This window comes from Leptosomus discolor, chromosome 1 (assembly GCF_034619465.1).
Source record: "Leptosomus discolor isolate bLepDis1 chromosome 1, bLepDis1.hap2, whole genome shotgun sequence".
Taxonomy (NCBI): domain Eukaryota; kingdom Metazoa; phylum Chordata; class Aves; order Leptosomiformes; family Leptosomidae; genus Leptosomus; species Leptosomus discolor.
The window spans coordinates 201,453,926-201,468,685 of record NC_141391.1 but is presented as its reverse complement, the minus strand read 5'-3'; the positions used below and the strand labels follow the sequence as shown (position 1 = coordinate 201,468,685).

The 14,760-nt window shown below is 43.6% G+C and overlaps 1 protein-coding gene across 2 annotated transcripts in view; it reads right to left on the bottom strand.

Annotated features, from left to right (window-relative positions):
- CERK (ceramide kinase) overlaps positions 1 to 14,760 on the bottom strand; it is a 47,815-nt gene that overhangs the window by 31,326 nt on the left and 1,729 nt on the right. The gene's annotated exons all lie outside the window — the stretch shown is intronic.

Genomic DNA, 14,760 nt, shown 5'->3' with positions numbered 1-14,760 from the left:
GACTTTAAATCTCACTACACTTTTAAACTCCAGGCTCTCCTAAGAAGCAAATTCTAGATGTTATGTTTATGTACTATTAAATATATTTCACCTGTATCAACTTCAAAACTACAGTTTTTCAGAATTAAAGGCCTCTTGCTTTTACACTATGAAAGAATTTCCTCACCCTCACTCTTTTCTCCTACAGTCCCTCAACACCCTCTCAATCTTCTTAACTCCTGACAAATTGACGATTTTGACTCATTTTCATTACTGATTTCAAAAATTTCTCTGCCTTTACCTCATCTAAAGAAAAAAAAAAATGGAATTGAGAATGCATGCTTCTTATTTATGCGCAAGCAAGCACTCTGTGTGTGTATATATATATACACGCACCCATATAAAACATTTAATTACATAACATTATATTATTATACTCGTTACTATAAAAGATATTACAATATACTTGATTCTCTTATATATAGAGAGATATAAAGAGATATTAAATACATAAAATACAACCACTAATACTGCTGTTACTGGTTTTTATCCTACGTTTCATCTACCCCACTATTTTGTAGAAGTACCTATTGGTGGTGGTGGTGAGGAATGTAAAATAAGCAAAAAAAATTTTCCCAAGCTCTTCACAATGATGACTAAATTCATTCGCCACTAGTTCAACTTTATTTTTTTTCCCTGTCCTACTTGTTTTAGTCAACAGAGTTGTTGCCTATTGTCATGCCTACTGACATGTTGTGGACCACACACACAAGGTTTTTTCCTTTACAGGTGCTTTAATACTTGCCTTGATTCATATTCCTTTAGGGATTTTACCTTCCCAGAGGTTTTTAGCTTGATTCCAAAGAAATATATGCTCCAGACTTTACCCTGAGCTCTTTTAGGAATCTGGCTGTATTCAAACATTTTAACTACTTACAAAATAAATTTTGGCTTATACTAATTGCATTTACTATATTTAAGGCATGATGGGAAAATGCAGCAGTCACAGAACGTCTTTATAAAGATCCAACAGCAGAGATGAACTCACTAGAAACACTACTTGTATATAGATATAGATATCATACATACACAGTATATGTATGATACACTATATGTAAGACTATAGCAAGTATTTAATATTGGATAGTAACAGTTAATTGCTCTTCCTAACATTCAGAGAAAAGATCTATTATGCAATCTCGATATGATTATCCACCTGCCCATTTATCCAAGGAAAAAAACCACAAAACAGAGGTGGAACAACAAATTAAAGGAAGGGAGCACATTCTTTGACCTTTCTTTCCCCAAAATGCCTTTAGTTCTCATTTTCCTACTGGCTATGCCACCTATTCATATGTCAGAATATGAAAGAAAGCTTGCTGCATTTATAAAGATTGCACTTAAGTGCCAACTCATTTCGTTGTTGCTCACAGCTATGTTACAAAACTGACAAATTACTTTCATATCAAAATTTAAATGAAAATGCTCTAATGAACATTTTGTTAAATAGTTCTACATACCGGATACTTATTAGCATGAACATTAGGAGCAGCAACAGAAGCCATCGTTTTATTAGGAATAATAAAATTACTCTAGATAGTAAAGAGAAAGCTGTCCAACTGTACAGATAGCAAATAGATTAAAAACCACTTCCAAATCTGTATCACTGAAAGCATCTGTTTGGAGTATATATTTTAACCCATATTACATAGCTTATATTAACAACCCTAGACCTTGAAACCACTTCTACTAAGCTCTCCTAATTCTTCAGGTGTGTTCTCCCTCTGACAGGTGCATGACTACAAGTTCTGCTTTTCCAGCAAATCTCTTCACAGATGCGAAAAAAAAGCTAAGAGTAAATGTGTGCATTTTTTAGTCTTAAGCCACAGAGTTACATATCTGAAAAAACAGACTCCTGGGAAAAAAAAACAACAACAAACAAACAAAATAAAAAAGGAACAAAACAAAAGCAAAAAACAGAGTGACCCCACCTTTCGTCTGTAAACTTTTGGGTTTGGTAAAAGTCTGAGAAGTTTCTCATCTATAAATACCAGCTATATAGATTGTGGCCCTCAGTACTACTTGGCACCATACAAGCAACAAGGAACTCCACTGCCCTGATAGCATACTCCAATTTTAAGGCAGTCAAAACCACACACTACCTAATAGAGTAACTGCAGAGGTCCAGAAAGATGCAAATCTGTCTCAAAACCAAACATGTTATTCAGAACATTCCCTACAGCTTATAAAAATAAACCTAAATGCATTTGTGTTTAAACAGAGCTCAAGATTTCTATCAGACCAAATAGGACTATCACTATTCTGCTTAGTGTTATGCAGTATACTGTTCCATCAGAAAGCAAATCTACTACTTAATCACACCCTCCCCCCTTTTCCCCAGAAGGGAGAATCACAGAATGGTAGGAGTTGGAAGGGACCTCTGGAGATCATCTAGAAGTTTCCAATGTGAAGAAATCAGAGACAGTCAACACAAGCAGCACAATCCCGCTCCTATAAACACAACGCCCTCATCTGCCACTTAATCACTCAAACCCGCCCCATAAAAGTAACTGGAAGGACTAAACTGCCCTCTTTTGAGAGGTCAACAAAGTACACATATATACTAATTCTAGTCCTTTCCCACACCAACTTTTGTAGCATTTACCGTATTGTCAAGTAGCATGACCCATTTCTTTCACTAATTTAGCATAAAGGTGTTCACTCATAAAGGCCTTCACCTTTATCAGTTTCTCCCCAAAACAGGAAATCTTATTGCCACATTAACAACAACAACAAAAAATTGGTACTTACACCAGCACTAGTAGATCAACATTAACAAAAAAGAGATGAGCCAGGGCTCCTGAGGTAATAGGATTCAACAGGGAAACACCAGTGAAACCCCTCAAAGGAATTAAGGGGTGTTCCTCTCAGACACGGCTGACAGCCCAGCTGAAGTGCTTCTACATCAAAGCACGCAGCATATGCAACAAACAGTAGGAGCTGGAAGCCACCATGCTGCTAGAAAGCTGCGACCTAGTTGCCATTACTGAAACTTGGTGGGACAAATCCCATGACTCAAGTGCAGCTATTGATGGCTACAGGCTGCTCAGAAGGGATGGGTGAGGAAAGAGGGGCAGAGGCGTTGCCCTCTATATCAAGAAATGGATAGAGCATGAAGAGCTGTCTCTGAAGAATAGCCATGAGCAGATTGAAAGGTTATGGGTAAGGATCAGAGACCGAGGCAACAAAGGGAACCTCGTGGCTGGTATCTACTACAGGTGGCCTGACCAAGGGCAGCCTATGGATGAACCCTTCCTACTCGAGCTACAAGAGGCTTCACACTCGCAGGTGCTTGTCCTGCTGGGGGACACCACCCCAACATCTGCTGGAAAAGTAGCACGGTGAGCTGTAGGCAATCCAGGAGACTCCTGGAATGCATAGAGGATAACTTCTTAGGCCAGGTAACAGACAGCCCTACCAGAGGGGATGCCATACTAGACCTGATGGTCACCAATGCAAGGGAGCTAGTTGGTGACATCAATATTGGAGGCACCCCGGGCTGCAGTGATCATGCACTGGTGGAGTTCGCAGTCCTGAGGGATACGGGTCAGGCAAAGAGTAAAGTCAGGACCCTCAATCTTAGAAAAGCAAACTTCCAGCTCTCCAAGGAGTTAGTCAATAGGATCCCTGGGAAACTGCCCTCAGGGACAAGGGCGCAGAACAGAGCTGGTAGATCTCTAAGGACACTTTCCATAGAGCACCAGAGCTCTTGATGTCCAGGTGTAAGAAACTGGGAAAGCAAGGCAAGGGACCAGTATGGCTGAGTCAAGACCCGCTGGTAAAACCAAAGGGGAGAAGGGCAGGCACAGGTATTCTGGAAAGAGCGTAGGGATGCTGCTCAGTTTTGTAGGGATGGGGTAAGGAAGGCCAAGGCACAGAGGGAGCTGAACTTGGCAAGGGACACAAAGAACAATAAGAAGGGCTTCTACAGGTATGTCAGCCAGAAAAGGAAGCTTAAAAAAAAGTATCCCCCCCGCGCTCAATGAACAAGACTGGCAAGCTGGTAACAATGGACGAGGAGAAGGCTGAGGTACTCACCAGCTTTTTTGCCTCAGTCTTCACTGGCAGCCTCCCTTCCCACACCTCTCATGAGGGTGGGCTGCAAGATGGGGAGTGCAGGAGCAAAGTCCCTCCCACTGTAAGAGAAGATCAGGTTCGTGACCACCAGAGGAACCTGAACATACATAACTCTATCGGACCTGATGAGATGCATCCCAGAGTTCTGAGGGAATGAGCTGATTTAGTTGCCAAGCCACTCTCCATGATACTTGAAAAGTCCTGGCAGTCAGGGGAAGTCCCTGGAGACTAGGAAAAGGGAAACATGGAACCCATTTTTAAAAAGGGTAGAAAGGAGGACCCTGAGAACTACCGACCTGTCAGCCTCACCTCTGTGCCTCAGAAGGTCATGGAACAGATCCTCCTAGAAGCCATGCTAAGGCACATGGAGGACAGGGAGGTGATTCGAGACAGCCAGCATGGCTTCACCAAGGGCAAGTCCTGCCTGACCAACCTAGTGGCCTTCTATGATGAAGTGACTACATCAGTGGACAAGGGAAGAGCCATGGATGTCACCTGTCTGGACTTCTGTAAGGCCTTTGACAAGTCCCCCACAACATCCTTCTCCCTAAATTGGAGAGATATGGATTTGATGGACGGACTGTTTGGGGGGTGAGGAATTGGTTGGATGGCTGCATCCAGAGGGTAGCGGTCAACAGTTTGATGTCCAGATGGAAGTCTAGTGACAAGTGACAACCCTCAGCAGTCGGTACTGGGACCAGTGCTGTTTAATATCTTCATCAAGACACAGACTGTGGGATTGAGTGCACCCTCAGCAAATTTGGAGATGACAACAAGATAAGTGGTGCAGCTGACATGCTGGAGGGATGGAATGCCATCCAGAGGGACTTTGACAAGCTCAAGAAGTGAGCCTGTGTGAACCTCATGAGGTTCAACTAGACCAAGTGCAAGGTCCTGCACCTGGGTCAGGGTGATCCCTGGTATGAATACAGGCTGGGGGATGAAGGGATTGAGTGTGTAGCCCTGCGGAGAAGGACTTGGGGGTACTGGTGGGTGAAAAACTGCCAATGTGTGCTCCTGGGCTGCATCAAAAGAGGTGTGGCAAACAGGTCAAGGGAGGTGATTCTCCCCCTCTACTCTGCTCTCTTGAGACCCTACCTGAAGTACTGTGGCCGGCTCTGGAATCCTGAGCACACAAAAGACATGGACCTGTTGGAGCAAGACCAAAGGAGGGCCACAAAGATGATCAGGGGGCTGGAACACCCCTCCTATGAGGACAGGCTGAGAGACTTGGGGTTGTTCAGCCTGGAGAAGAGAAGGCTCCAGGGAGACCTTATAGCAGCTTTCCAGTACTTAAAGGGGGCTTATAAGAAAGATGGAGGCAATCTTTTTAGCATGGCCTGATGTGACAGGACAATGGTTTTAAACCAAAGGAGGGTAGATTTAGACTGGATATAAGGAAGAAACTTTTTTACAATGAGGGTGGTGAGACACCAGGAACAGGCTGCTCAGAGAGGCGGCAGATGCCCCATCCCTGGAAATATTCAAGGTCAGGTTTGATGGGGCTCTGAACAACCTGATCTAGTTGAAGATGTCCCTCCTCATTGCAGGGAGGTTGGACTAGATGACCTTCAAAAGTCCCTTCCAACTCAAAATAGTCTATGATTATGAAAAAAAAATGAACTACAGGCTCAGATAGACTCATAGAATCATTTAGGTTGGAAAAGACCTTTAAGGTCATCAAGTCCAACCATTAACCTAACACTGCTAAGTCCACCACTAAACCACGTCAGTAAGCACCCCATCTACACATCTTTTAAATACCTCGAGAGATGGCGACTCTACCACTTCCCTGGGCAGCCTATTCCAATGCATGATAATCCTTTCACTGAATAAAATTTTCCTAATGTCTAATCTAAACGTCCTCTGCTGAAACTTGAAGCCATTTCCTCTCATGCGATCACTTCTTACTTGGGAGAAGAGTCCAACACCCACTTCACTACAACCTCCTTTTAGGGAGTTGTAGAGGGTGACAAGGTCTCCCCTCAGCCTCCTCTTCTCCAGGCTTGTTAACCAGTTGCCTCAGCTGCTCCTCACAAGACTTGTGCTTGAGATCCTTCACCAGCTTCGCTGCCCTTCTCTGGACACGCTCCAGCACCTCAATGTCCTTCTTGTAGTGAGGGGCCCAAAACTGCACACAGTATTCGAGATGCAGCCTCACCAGTGCCCAGTACAGGGGCACAATCACCTCCCTGCTCCTGCTGGCCACACTATTTCTGATACAGGCCAGGATGCTGTTGGCTGCCTTGGCCACCTGGGCACACTGCTGGCTCACGTTCAGCCGGCTGTCAAGCAGCACCCCCAGGTCCTTTTCCCCCAGGCAGCTTTCCAGCCCCTCATCCCCAAGCCTGTAGTGCTGCAGGGGTTTGTTGTGACCCAAGTGCAGGAGCCGGCACTTGGCCTTGTTGAACCTCATACAATTGGCCTTGGCCCATCTACCCAGCCTGTCCAGATCCCTCTGCAGAGCCTTCCTGCCCTTAGGCAGATCAATACTCCTGCTCAACTTCGTGTCGTCTGCAAACTTACTGTTTGTCAAGATCATTGATAAAGATATGAAACAAGACTAGTCCCAATACTGAGCCCTGGGGGACATTACTTGTGACTGGCCATCAGCTGGATTTAACTCTATTCACCACCAATCTCTGGGCTCAGTTTTTAACCCAGTGAAGAGTATGCCTATCCAAGCCATGAGCAGTCATTTTCTCCAGAAGAATGCTGTGGGAAGCAGTGTCAAAGGCTTTACTAAAGCCCAGGTAGACACCATCCACAGCCTTTCCCTTGTCCACCAAGCAGGTCACGTTGTCATAGAAGGAGAACAGGTTGGTCAAGCAGGACCTGCCTTTCATAAACCCAGGCTGACTGGGCCTGATCACCTGGTTGTCCTGTGAGTGCCGTGTGACGGCACTCAAGATGATCTGCTCCGTAACCCTGGCTGGCACCGAGGTCAGGCCGACGGGTCTGTAGTTCCCCAGATCTTCCCTTGGCCCTTGTGGATGGGAGTCACATTGGCAAGCCTCCAGTTGTCTGGGACCTCCTCTGTTAACCAGGACTTCCGATAAATGACAGGAGAGTGGTTTGGCCAGCTCCTCCATCAGCTCCCTCAGTACCCTTGGGTGGATCCCATCCAGCACCACAGACTTGTGAGTGTCCAGGTGGTGTAGCAGGTCATCAACTGCTTCCTTGTGGATTATGTGGGCTTCGTTCTGCTCCCTATCCCCATTTTCCAGCTCAGGGAGCTGGGTACCCAGAGAACAACTAGTCTTACTATTAAAGACTGAGGCAAGGAAGGCATTAAGTACCTCAGCCTTTTCCTCACCCTTTGTCACTATGTTTCCCCCGGCATCCAATAAAGGATGGAGATTCTCCTTAGCCCTCCTTTTGTTGCTAATGTATTTATAGAAACTTTTTTTGTTTTCTTTTATGGTAACCAGCTTAGGTTCTAGCTGAGCTTTGGCCCTTCTAATTTCCTCTCTGCATAACCTACCAACATCCCTGTAGTCCTCCTGAGTGGCCTGCCCCTTCCTTCAAAGGCCATAGATGCTCCTTTTCTCCCTGAGTTCCAGCCAAAGCTCTCTGCTCAGCCAGGCCAGTCTTCTTCCTTGCCAGCCTGTCTTTCAGCACATGGGGACAGCCTGCTCCTGTGCCTTCAAGGTTTCCTTCCTGAAGAATGTCCAGCCTTCCTGGACTCTGCTCTTCAGGACCTCCTCCCAAAGGACTCTGTTGACCAGTCTCCTAAACAGGCCAAGGTCTGTCCTCCGGAAGTCTAAGGTAGCAGTTCTGCTGAACCCCCTCCTTATTTCTCCAAGAAGCGAGACCTCTGTCATATCATGATCACTGTGCCCAAGATGGCCTCCTACCATCACATCGCCCACAAGTCCTTCTCTGTTCACAAACAACAGGTCCAGCACGACACCTTCCCTAGTTGGCTCCGTCACTAGCTGTGTCAGGAAGTTATCTTCTGCACAATTGAGGAACCTCCTAGACTGTTTCCTCTCCATTGTGTTGTATTTCCAGTGGACATCGGGTAAGCTGAAGTCCCCTAGGAGAACAAGGGCTAGCGACTGTGACTTCTCCCAGCTGCTTATAGAATACTTCATCTGCCTCCTCATCCTGGTTGGGTGGTCTGTAAGTCTCCCACCACGGTATGTGCCTTGTTGTCCATCCCCCTGATTCTTACCCATAGACACTCAACCTTATCGTCATCACCATTAAGCTATAAACAATCAAAACACTCCCTAACATAGAGGGCTACTCCACTGCCTCTCCTTCCTTGCCTGTCCCTTCTGAAGGATTTGTAGCCATCCATGCAGCACTTAAACAAGTAATTTTACTGGGCTCAGTACAATATACTCAACCAAGTAGCACACAACAGTTCCTAGACAAAACTCCAGGCAAAATACCACAGCTTTTTCAATATGCACATCTAGATTCAAGAGACTGAATTTCAAGTTCAGAAATACTGAAGTACATACCAATTTTCTTAAGCTTAATCTCAGAGACCTTCACACGTTTATGTTTTCATGTCTCACCTTGTTCAACGTCTAGCATACAAGACACACTAAATACAATGAGCTGTCCATCCAGAGCAGCCGGATGAAGGAGCATGGCAAAAAAAAAAAAAAAATTAAAACCCAAACAAAACACACAATGGACAGGTGACAGTCTTCCCAGCACACTGGCTGTGCCAGTCACCACTCATTTCAGGTCACAGTGTACTTACAGTCATAACAGACACTCTTCTTGGAATGCAAACTGACAAATCAGCAAAATACTACTTTTTCGCACATTAAGCAAGCGGGAGAAAAAAAATAACCCAAGGTGAGTGCACTAACAGTGGGCTTGCTTTGTGAAAAACGTAGCCAGCACTTGTGAAGTGTGTTCTTCTGTGTCAAGAAAGGCTTTTTGGTGCATCATCACTGTCTGCCACTCCCACAAAGCAAATTCACCTCAGTCAAGACTTGTTCATTCATCACTGCCAGCCATGTATCATACAAGTCAAATTCCTCCCTCAGAAACGTGTTAGCTCAAAGCAACAGAGACATGTGCAAAAGCATAAAAGGATCACTGATCACAGCATTTGACTTATTCTTAAAATTCAGCTCAGGCCCATGGATGCAGTGGCATTCAGAATTTAAGTTGTAAGCACACTCTTGTGACAAAAAACATTAACAACTAAAAAGCTGGGGTGCAGATTTACAGAAAAAGTATTTTTTCAGTTACTTCAAAAACTAATTTACTGTTACAGACCACATGAATGGTAAGTATCTTGTCTTAAGTTTAAGCTTTGCCTTCACCAAAAAGCAAGAAAACAAGAATGTTTTCTATCAGAAGGTACATTATATAGATCATGCACTACAGAAAGCCAGACCAGAATAAGAGAAGATGGTGGACAGGGATATAGAGCAGAATTACAAAGAACTCGCATCCTGTGAAGGAGAAGGGGAAGAAAAAAGGTGTCATGACTAATTCAAAACTGTGGAAGAGTCACAGAAACATCTGAAGGCCATGATCTCACAATATACAGTCATATATAGGGAAACTGGTTTTGGTTTTTTGGTTTTTTGTTTTTGTTTTTTTTTTAAGTAAATCTTCAAGTACTTTCTAAACCAATAGACAATAAATCAGTTCCTAATATGATCAGACAGACAGTTGCTACTCCACATCACATACCTGAATTTGATGTAACGGCAGGCAACTCAAGAAGAGTAAAGGGATCTTGTTAGGTCATGCAGAGGGAAAATTAGAGAGGCAAAAGCCCAACTATAACTCAAGGCTGGCCACTGTTGTGAGAGACAACAAAAAATGTTTCTACAAATATATTAACAACAAAAAGAGAGCTGAGAAGAATCTCCATCCTTTATTGGATGCGGATGGGAACATTGTCACCCAGGATGAAGAAAAGGCTGAGGTACTTAGTGCCTTCTTTGCCTCAGTCTTTAACAGGCAGACAAGCAATCCTCAAGGAAATCAGCCCCCTGAGATGGACAACAGGGACAGAGAGCATAAACGCCCCATAATTCAGGAGGAAGCAGTTAATGACCTGCTAGACCGCCTGGACATCCACAAGTCTATGGGGCTGGATGGAATCCACCCAAGAGTACCAAGGGAGCTCGTAGAACAGCTGGCCAGACCACTCTCCCGTCATTTATCGGAAGTCCTGGTTAACAGGGGAGGTCCCAGACCAATTGGAGGCTTGCCAGCATGATGCCCATCTACAAGAAGGGCTGGAAGGAGAATCCAGGGAACTACAGGCCCATCAGCCTGACCTCAGTACTGAGGAAGATTATGGACAGGTTCATCTTGAAGGCACTCACATGGCATGTGCAGGACAACCAGGTGATCAGGTCCAACCAGCATGGGCTTATGAAAGGCAGGTCCAGCTTAACCAACTTGATCTCATTCTATGACCAGGTGACCCACCTAGTCAATGAGGGGAGGGCTGTGGGTGTCATCTACCTGGACTCTGGAATTTAGTAAAGCCTTTGACACCATCTCCTGCAGCATTCTCCTACGAATGCTGGTGGCTCATGGCTTAGACAGGTACATTCTTCGCTGGGTAAAAAACTGGCTGGATGGCTGAGCCCAGAGATTGGTGGTGAATAGAGTTAAATCCAGCTAATGGCCAGTCACAAGCGATGTCCCCCAGGGCTCAGTATTGGGACTAGTCTTGTTTCATATCTTTATCAAATGATCTGGAGGAGGGAATTGAGTGCATCCTCAGTAAGTTTGCAGACGACACTAAATTGGACAGGGGTGTTGATCTGCCTAAGGGTAGGAAGGCTCTGCAGAGGGATCTGGACAGGCTGGGTAGATGGGCCAAGGCCAATTGTATGAGATTCAACAAGGCCAAGTGCCGGCTCCTGCACTTGGGTCACAACAAACCCCTGCAGCACTACAGGCTTGGGGATGAGGGGCTGGAAAGCTGCCTGGGGGAAAAGGACCTGGGGGTGCTGCTTGACAGCCGGCTGAACGTGAGCCAGCAGTGTGCCCAGGTGGCCAAGGCAGCCAACAGCATCCTGGCCTGTATCAGAAATAGTGTGGCCAGCAGGAGCAGGGAGGTGATTGTGCCCCTGTACTGGGCACTGGTGAGGCCGCACCTCGAATACTGTGTGCAGTTTTGGGCCCCTCACTACAAGAAGGACATTGAGATGCTGGAGTGTGTACAGAGAAGGGCAACAAAGCTGGTGAAGGATCTGCAGGATAAGTCTTACAAGAAGCGGCTGAAGGAACTGGTGTTGTTCAGCCTGGAGAAAAGGAGGGGAGACCTTATTGCTCTCTACAACTCCCTGAAAGGAGGTTGTAGTCAGGTGGGTCTTGGTCTCTTCTTCCATGTAAGAAGCAATCGGATGAGAGGAAAAGGCCTCAAGTTGCGCCAGGGGAGGTTTAGACTAGACATTATGAAAAATTTCTTTACTGAAAGAGTGGTCAAACATTGGAACAGGCTGTCCAGGGAAGTAGTGGAGTCACCATTCCTGGAGGTGTTCAAAAAACATGTTGCTGTAGTACCTCAGGACATGGCTTAGTGGGCATGGTGGTGTTGGGCTGGACCTTGATCTTTACAGCCTTAATGATTCTATGATTCCTTGAATCAAATCACAATGATTTGAACTTGTATAAATTTGCCTATTTAAATCATACTATTGAATATTTTCCCTTTTTTTTTTTTTTAATTTCCAAATTATATCTTTTCAACTCAGCTATGAATATTTCAATGATAAAGCAAGAAATAAGATGCACTTCACCTTAAGGGGAAAAAAAAGCCACCAGAGAGATGTATGCTGAAAAACATACATTGTTTAATGTAGTATGCATCTATATTTGGATAATGTATCTTCAAGGAGACAACACATTCCAAAGAAAACAATGCTTTCTAGAGCTATTGTTTCCCACATCCTGTCAGTTCGATGTAGTCAGTGGAACTACCTAGAGAAAAACATAGTTCAGATTTCTACATGTGCCCACTGCCAACTGGGAATAACTGATGAAAAATGACCTTGACTAAGGATGTGCCAACACATCACAGGTGCTGGACAGACCTTGGTTCCAAGCAGGCCTGCCCCTGCTGTCTCAGTACTGTGTTTATCAAACTGAGCATTCTTTAGAATTCACATCATCAGAATGGCATTAGTCTCGTGAACACTAGTACTACGGCTTCCTCAAGTGGTCATTCTGGGGGGAAAGCTAGGAAAGACACACCAAAAGAGAACTCTGAAGGGAGAAATAGAAGGGTTAAAAGAAAGTGCACCCAGTAACAGAAAGCATACAGTGCAGTCCCTAGTTTGATCATCCCCTTCATGCTTGTACTTTACAACTACAAAAAAAAAAAAAAGTCAGAAGAATCCCATTCTGTGTTTGTAATCCCTTAGCACTAGGTGTGACACAGTCTTAGTCAATACTTCTAAAATATCCGTAAGTTCATATGTACAATACATAATCTACTATGGAATTTGGTATACAAAGTTTTATCATGCATTACTTGAGAAAAAACTGACTGTGCCATCAACAAGAAGAAATAATAGAACAATATATCTGCCCAGCTTTGCAGATCTAAACCTCAAGGTGGATAGTTACAAGGTTGGAAAATAATGTTCTTGAGACTATTTGAAGGTGAAGGCATGTCCAGGAAAAAAGTTATATAGCTAAAAGTAACAAAGAAACACATTAAAAAAATTCAGATAAAACTTTTCCCTCTAAGTTCAAAGAAGTCTAACCAACCAAAGAACGGGAAATGGGAACTTCATTACACTGAAGACAGAACTTCAAAATATGATGCTGTTAAACAAGGTCTCATAGTAGAAAGTAAACAGTATTTAGGATTTAAGGTTTTAAAGACATACCATGACTTAAACATTTTAAGTTTTTGTTATTGTTGGTATCTTCTCAATGACAGCACTAAAAAAAATAATTCTCCTGAATTAATGCTTCTTTCTTCACAAAATGCATTTTGTCAGAATGGGTTAAAAATGTATATATCACAGGATCAGAGACTGGTAGGGGTCGGAAGTGACCTCTGAAGATCACCTAGTCCAATCCCCCTACTAAAGCAGGGTCACCTAGAGCAGGCTGCACAGGACTGCATCCAGGTGGGTTTTGAGTATCTCCAGAGAAGGAGACTCCACCACCTCCCCAGGCAGCAATATTTTAATATCATTGTACAAAGACATGAAAACACAAGAATCTCCCCATATTCTGTAAAACTATATTTTCCTGAAAAATAAGACAGTCTCTGTTGTTTCCTATCTGTTCCTGAATTGGGATGCAATAGGGAGAGGTAGGTATTTCAACACTTCTGCAATATACCTAACTATAGCTCTGGTTCCCTGCCTGTCCAAGTCTGAAAACCTTGACAAAATATATACCAAGACATTTCTGCTTATGTAGCTAAATCCAAGACAGTAATAAATACTCAATACTTAGAAAATAAGCAGTCCCCACTCAGTTTTTTCAGTTTAAAGCCAACTGTTTCATTGTAATAACTACCTATTGAACAAAAAAATATACCACTTTTATACTGCATAATTAAATCTGTATTTAGGCATAATGCACAGTAGTCACGTAGTCAAAGGCTAAATGGTAGTAAGACACCAATCTTGGTCAAGCAGCTCCTCTGAAATTATATGCTTCTAACTAACCATCTTCCATATTATAAAGTTTATTTATATACCATCATGTATGCTGCTCATATTTCCAAAATAATTGCAGAGAACACCATGAGCCATCCCAGGTCTTAAAAGAGCTTAAAGACAACAGGGCAGCAATAATATAAAACTGTGACAGTATTAAAGCACAAGTGCAGGAAACACATGAATTAGTCAGGCTGTTAAGAAAGCGGGTACATCATCTATTGTATTGCTCTCTACAAAAATTATACCTGTGCCACCAGAACACTTACGCATTCTTTTTCTTCTCCCATCCTCCCTTTGCCCTTCTGATTCCAGGTCACATTTTCCAAAATCTTGTAAATAGCTATGCTACGGGACAACAGCCACACTTGGTAACCAGACTTGCCTCCTAAGGAATCTCCAACTGTGTACTGCTTCGGAAACTCCCTCAAAAAGAGTCCAGTTTGCTATGTCCCACTGTCCTTCCACCATTCTCAGCATTCTGACATCCACTTTGGAACAGGCTTCACAACAGGTTCATACCCAGCTTGGCCCTCCAGGTGTAAGTTAAGAAAACTTACAGCTTCGAAAGTTGTAAAAACTTACCATTGTAAGCAGGTGTAAACTTTAGTGTGCTACTAAGAGAGCTAGTGTGAAGTTGTGACACTCTCCCATGGTCTAAAGGAAGTCATCACAGAGTAGAATGGAGCTCCCATTGAACTTGCTCTAGCCTACAGATTAGTGCACTGGGAACTTTGCAATGGCTTTTTTAGAAAGATTTTATACAACTCAACAAAATTCTCTCCAAAGCAGCGGCTACTTTACCCAGTGGAAGCAATTGTCCCCAAACAGTTTGAAACTTCCTATTTTAAATGTAAGACACAGATACCTTTTTTTCTAGATTCATTTTATTTCATTTTGAAAAGTATACAGCTTATTTTTCATACCAGTGTATTAAGCTTGGCAGAATTAAAGAACTAATTTGTCTTCAAAGTCTTACGTTTATTTAGCTACACATGTGAAGTAAGTTCAGGAATTTTCA